The sequence below is a fragment of the Vulpes lagopus genome, chromosome 24 (assembly GCF_018345385.1).
Source record: "Vulpes lagopus strain Blue_001 chromosome 24, ASM1834538v1, whole genome shotgun sequence".
Taxonomy (NCBI): Eukaryota; Metazoa; Chordata; class Mammalia; order Carnivora; family Canidae; genus Vulpes; species Vulpes lagopus.
Window position 1 is genome coordinate 45783754 of NC_054847.1, and position 5629 is coordinate 45789382.

The window sequence follows — 5629 nt, forward strand, 5'->3', positions numbered from 1 at the left end:
TTCTAAAGTGCAGTTTTCTCCTCTGAAATGGAGAAACAATAGTACTAATGCATTGGTTATTGTAAACATTAAACCAAGATTACATGTAAATCCCTCAGTACTGTGAATGCCCGTGGTTGCTACTCAACAACCGTTCTTATGAAACAACAGTTATTTATCACTATGCTGTTGTTGTTATTGTTATTATTTTTTTAAATTTTTATTTATTTATGATAGTCATACACAGAGAGAGAGAGAGACAGAGACAGAGACATAGGCAGAGGGAGAAGCAGGCTCCATGCATCGGGAGCCTGACGTGGGATTCGATCCCGGGTCTCCAGGATGGCGCCCTGGGCCAAAGGCAGGCGCTAAACTGCTGTGCCACCCAGGGATCCCTGTTATTGTTATTAATTCAATAAATCTGGTGCTCTCTTCATTGGAAAAACAGACTATATATAGGTATGAAAATAGGGGAAGCACAAATAAGGAAGCATCAATGGAAGAAGACTATGGGTGAAGCGGGAAGGAGGACATGCTTCCTGGAGGGCTCCCCAAGAAGGTGCCCGCATGGATGTGGAAGATGGCTTAGGGTAGCCAGGGAGCTTGATTGAGCACTATGAGAAATAGTTCAATGGAATGAAAATCACTCAACATTCACTGGATACTTGCTTTACTTGAAGCAAAGTCAACTACAGTATACTGTAAAATCATAGCCAAGAGTGTAAGACAGACAAGGAAACCACCATCTGTTTGGATCTGGGGTACTAGTAGGGAACCAGGTGTGTGGTCAGGGGTCAGGGGAAGTTCTCAGTCCAGGAAATGGTTATATCGAGGGCAAGGAACAAGAAGAACTGAAGTCAGATGTGAACTGTTTACCCAAAAAAGAGCAAAAGGGGAAATTTAAGAATTGTAAAAAAAAAGAAAAAAGAAAGAAAGAATCGCTAAGGTCCAAGGAAGCCAAAAAGCAGTTATGAGAACTGGAATATGGAGCCAGAAACTGGGAGTCAGGAAGGAATACACAGGTTTAAACAAGTTAAGAGTAGTTGGGTGAGGTGGGGTGGGGAATAGGGAGAGGTGATTACTCTGCACAGCTGTTTGTGCCCATAGATGAGTTTTATGACCATAATAGAACACTCTCCAGTTAAAATAACCTAAACCCCCATTTCAAATTGAATTAAAAATGTGTAATGATTTATTAACTTCATCATATAAATTAAATAAAAAATAAAATAATAAGTTAATAAATCATTACAATAATGAATTGTTAATGCATGAGTCTTCACACAATGTTTCCCACCCCTGCTTCCCTCCATTCTGTCTGCTTCTATTAGGTGGGGAGCTTTCTTGCTTCATGGATTCACTTCCAGGCAGGAGAGGCTGAGTAATGCATATAACAAAGAGGAAATGAAAAGAAGCCAGAGGGTAAATGAACTGATACAGTCCTTTAGGGCTGATAAAAAAGGAAGCGAGGAGAGAGGCCCATGACTTGTCATCTAGCAAGGGGTTCTGAATGGATGACTGATGCAGAGCGGGAGCTGGAGCCATAGGAAGAGGGGTGAGAAGAGAATGGTCAAGGGACTTACCAGGAGGTGCTCTGGGCTGCCGGGGGAAACCCTTCAGTGTTCTCCCAGGAGATCAAGGCAAAGGGTACAATTGCTTGATTATTTCTGGTCACTGCACTGTCAGGACAGGCTATACTATGGGCCACACATTTCTGATGGTGTTGTGGTAAACACGGACGGGCTTTATCTGGGTGGAAGCTGGGGGAATGGGCATCAAAGGAAGACCCAGAGACACAAACACTCAGAAAGGGAGAGAAAAAGTTAGCTTTAGGCTTCCTGAGGAAATAATGTGCAAAATTATCATGGTTTCTGAATTTCCATGAATCCATTCACAGCGAGGAAAGAACTTTCATACACTCCTATTATATTCACAAGGGCTCTGACATAGCTTCAGATATCAATACGGCAAAATTCATAAAGACTCTAGTTTCTCCTAAGGGGTCCACGTTTTTCAGGGTCTTAGTCTTTGAGAGACCATAGCCAGATCTGACAGTGTTATTAATGACCTCAGGATGCCGTCTGTCTCTCCTCGGACATGAGGTGCATAATCCCAGTGGAAGCAAGGAAAAGTCTCAGTCTTTGTTTCCACACTAATGAGGCTTCATAGTCTCTTACGAAAGCATGAAGGAATAATTAGAAGTAACTAAAGTGGGACAAGGCTACGAAAAACCACTAAACAAGAGAAAACTGTGTGAAGAACCAGTGGATGGAAACAGCAACGCAAAATATAAGACAGAGAGACTCACTTGCCATTCCCAGAGAGTGTTTTAAGCAAACATCCTTTGTCACCCACTTCATTCCTTTGTAAGCCAACATATGATGCTTCAAACTCCTCCTCAGAGATGGAAATTGTCACTACAGCAAAACATTTGTTTCACCTTTTTAATGTTTGGATGTTTCTTTGATCGACTGTGTCTATAATTTCATTATTTCACATCGTGTCCGCATAAGCCATGATATATTCTGACTTTCTGCCTCATTTCTTATTACGCTATACAATAATTTGAGGGACCATAATAAGATTTTGTGAGCATTTTCTTCAGAATGCTCCGTGTAAATCCCGAATGACGATGCTCGAATCCACATGCGTCTGCCGGGCCTGCATTCCAAACATGTTGCAAGAATACGTGCACCGTGGGGTTGCTACACCATCCAGCAGCTGTGTGATGTCCTGCCATTGCAAATATGCAGGAAATGGGCTTGCGTGTGGAGCCATCTTCCTGTCTTTCCTCATGATTAGAAAGCTGTATTACCAGGGAGGAGTGCCGGGTCAGCAGCTCTGTGTTGATGTGGCAATTTACTAGATATTCTGGTGTTCTTTCCTGGAGTGGGGGTGGGAGGGGGTGGGGGGTGAAAGGGACTAGGACAGCCATGCCAACTACTGAGGTCTTCAGTTCAGATCTATGTTTTGTTTTTTTTTTAAGATTTTTATTCATTTATTCATGAGCGACAGAGAGAGAGAGAGAGAGAGAAAGAGAGAGAGAGAGAGAGAGAGGCAGAGACACAGGCAGAGGGAGAAGCAGGCTCCACGCAGGAAGCCGGATGCGGGACTCGATCCCGGGACTCCAGGATCACGTCCTGTGCCAAAGGCAGGTGCTAAACCGCTGAGCCACACAGGGATCCCCCAGTTCAGATCTATGTTAAAAGAGTGAGATCTGAGGGCATTTGTTGCTGAACCTTCTGTACCTCTGGAGATCCCAGTAGTACTGGGGGGTTTAGAGGCGTGGGTGGAAACGGGACTGCCCTACTTGAGCAGGCATTTGTGTAGGTCGGGGGCTCCAGTTCTACTGTGACCACATGATTTGAAAATCAGATAAGGTTTTAAATCAACTTTCTTTTTTTTTTTTTTTAAAGGTTTTATTTATTCATGAGAGATACACACAGAGAGAGAGAGAGAGAGAGAGAGAGAGAGGCAGAGACACAGGCAGAGGGCGAAGCAGACTCCATGCAGGGAGCCTGACATGGGACTCGATCCTGGGTCTCCAAGATCACGCCCTGGGCTGAAGGCAGCGCTAAACTGCTGAGCCACCCAGGCTGCCTTAAATCAACTTTCTTGAGAAATTTGATTCAGTCATACAAGGCATTCTGTTTGCCAAAACTAAAACAATTTAGTAAAGACTTTGGTGTCCTTTATTCAAGGGAAACAATGGGTGCATCACAGGCAGTGGAGCACCGTTCTGGAGGGAGAGGCAAGAGTGAAGTTTATGGCGCCTTAGGAGAGATGGGTAACAGGGCAGGACTGGCTAGGAGGCTGGGGATTACGTTAGAAGGCCGGCGGGTCCTGTTTTCTAGGGTAAGGTGAGCTAGCTAAGGCTGAGTGGCAGCACTGTGACTGGTCTGTGTTCGCTTTCCTTGACAGGCATTTCCTTTTAAGTGCAGGCTGACTGGTTTAGATTTGTGAGGTGGGCCAGGCCAGTGGGTAGGGCCTCCATTTTGTGGGCCCAGATATATAAATTATCTTCATCAAATTAAAATTGACAAAGCACCTACCACATGCCAGGTGCTATGCTGGTTGCTGGCACACAGCAGCACAGTCCCTTCAGGTGGGGTTCTTCTATTATTCATCTCTCTCTTGGAGAAGGCCACCTGTTTTAGGTTGCATTCTCTCTGAAACAGACCCCAAGCCTATGATTCTTGGAGAAGTGATTTCTCTTTGGGGGAAACCAGGAATGGCTCAGGGGGGCCAGGATGAGGAAGGAGAAACAGCCAAACGAGGGTGGAATTTCAGGTGAAGTCCCAGACTCGGCCTGACCCCATGGGGAGCTCTAGAACGTAACACTCAGAACATAGAAATTGGGCTTTTGTATTCTCACATCTGTCAGCTACTGGCTGTGGGCCTTTCCTGGGAGATGTAAAACTCACAGGTACTCCCAGTTCTCATTACTGAAGACATGGCTTTGGCATCCACTGGAAAGTTTCTGAATGTTCCAGATGCAAGCCATTAGCAGTAAGTGGACAGAAGCTGGGGATGAGCATATAGGCAAAGCACCAACAGTGTCCACCACACTCACCAGTGGGGGAGGTTGTAGACAGGACATAAAGAAGGAAAGAGCACCCAGAGCTTTGCTACTTAAAGTGTGGCCTCAGAGCAGTGGCATCTGGTCTAACAGGGATCCATCAATGAGGAACTTGTTAGAATGGTGCAATCTCAGGCCTCATCCAAGACCTGGTTTATCAGAATCTGAATAAGATCTTAATAAGATCTCTGGGAGATAGGTATGCACAATAACTTCCAAGAAACTTGGCTCCAGAGTTTTAGAAAAAATGATTTACTGACCTCCCTAACTGGCAGGAATAAGCATCGTGATCAGAGCTACAATATGATGAGCTTGGAAAGCTCTTTGTCTCAAGTCCTCTGGCCCAGTAACTGAAACCAGGGGCAAGAGAATGCATTCCTGGCTGAGAGCAGGGCAGTACCTACTTGGCTACCCTAAGCCCTATCACGCCAGGCTTGCAGGGAGGTGGAGGAGAGGATGAGGAGGAAGGGTTTGGGTGCTGACATAAGAAGGGAAAGTATAAACGAAGGCAAGATTTAGAGCTGACCCCACAATTTAAGCTTGAAAACATATTGAAAAGTCGCAGCAGGTAAATCACTTGACTCAGATATGCATCATTAAGGAGTCATGACACAACTCATGCATGAGGAGAAACCGCTGGGGTAAAATATGTTGGTCACCAGAAGGCCCCCAATAGTACAAAAATGTCTCTTCCGCAACACTGAAAATTCCTGCAATCAGAGTCACAATGCCATCAGTCCCCTGACACCATCTGCGGAGGGACACATGTCTGGAGGGCTGCTTGCTGGAAGGTTTGGGACATCTGGTTAGAGACACAGATTACAGACACTCGTTTAACCTCAGGACGTTCCTAAAATCACGTGAGAAAATAACAGGTTTTCTTCTTTTGGCTGCTGTTGGTTTAAAGCAGTTAAGTTAGGAAGATGAAGGGAATTGAAGAGAATATAACAGCAGTAGCTTTTTGGAGGCTAAAAAAGTAGATTGATTATTATGGGTGATAATTGGCTTGGAAGAACCAAGATCATTGAGTCCTAGAGAATGAGCAATGGGGAAGGCTGATAATCAGTTTCA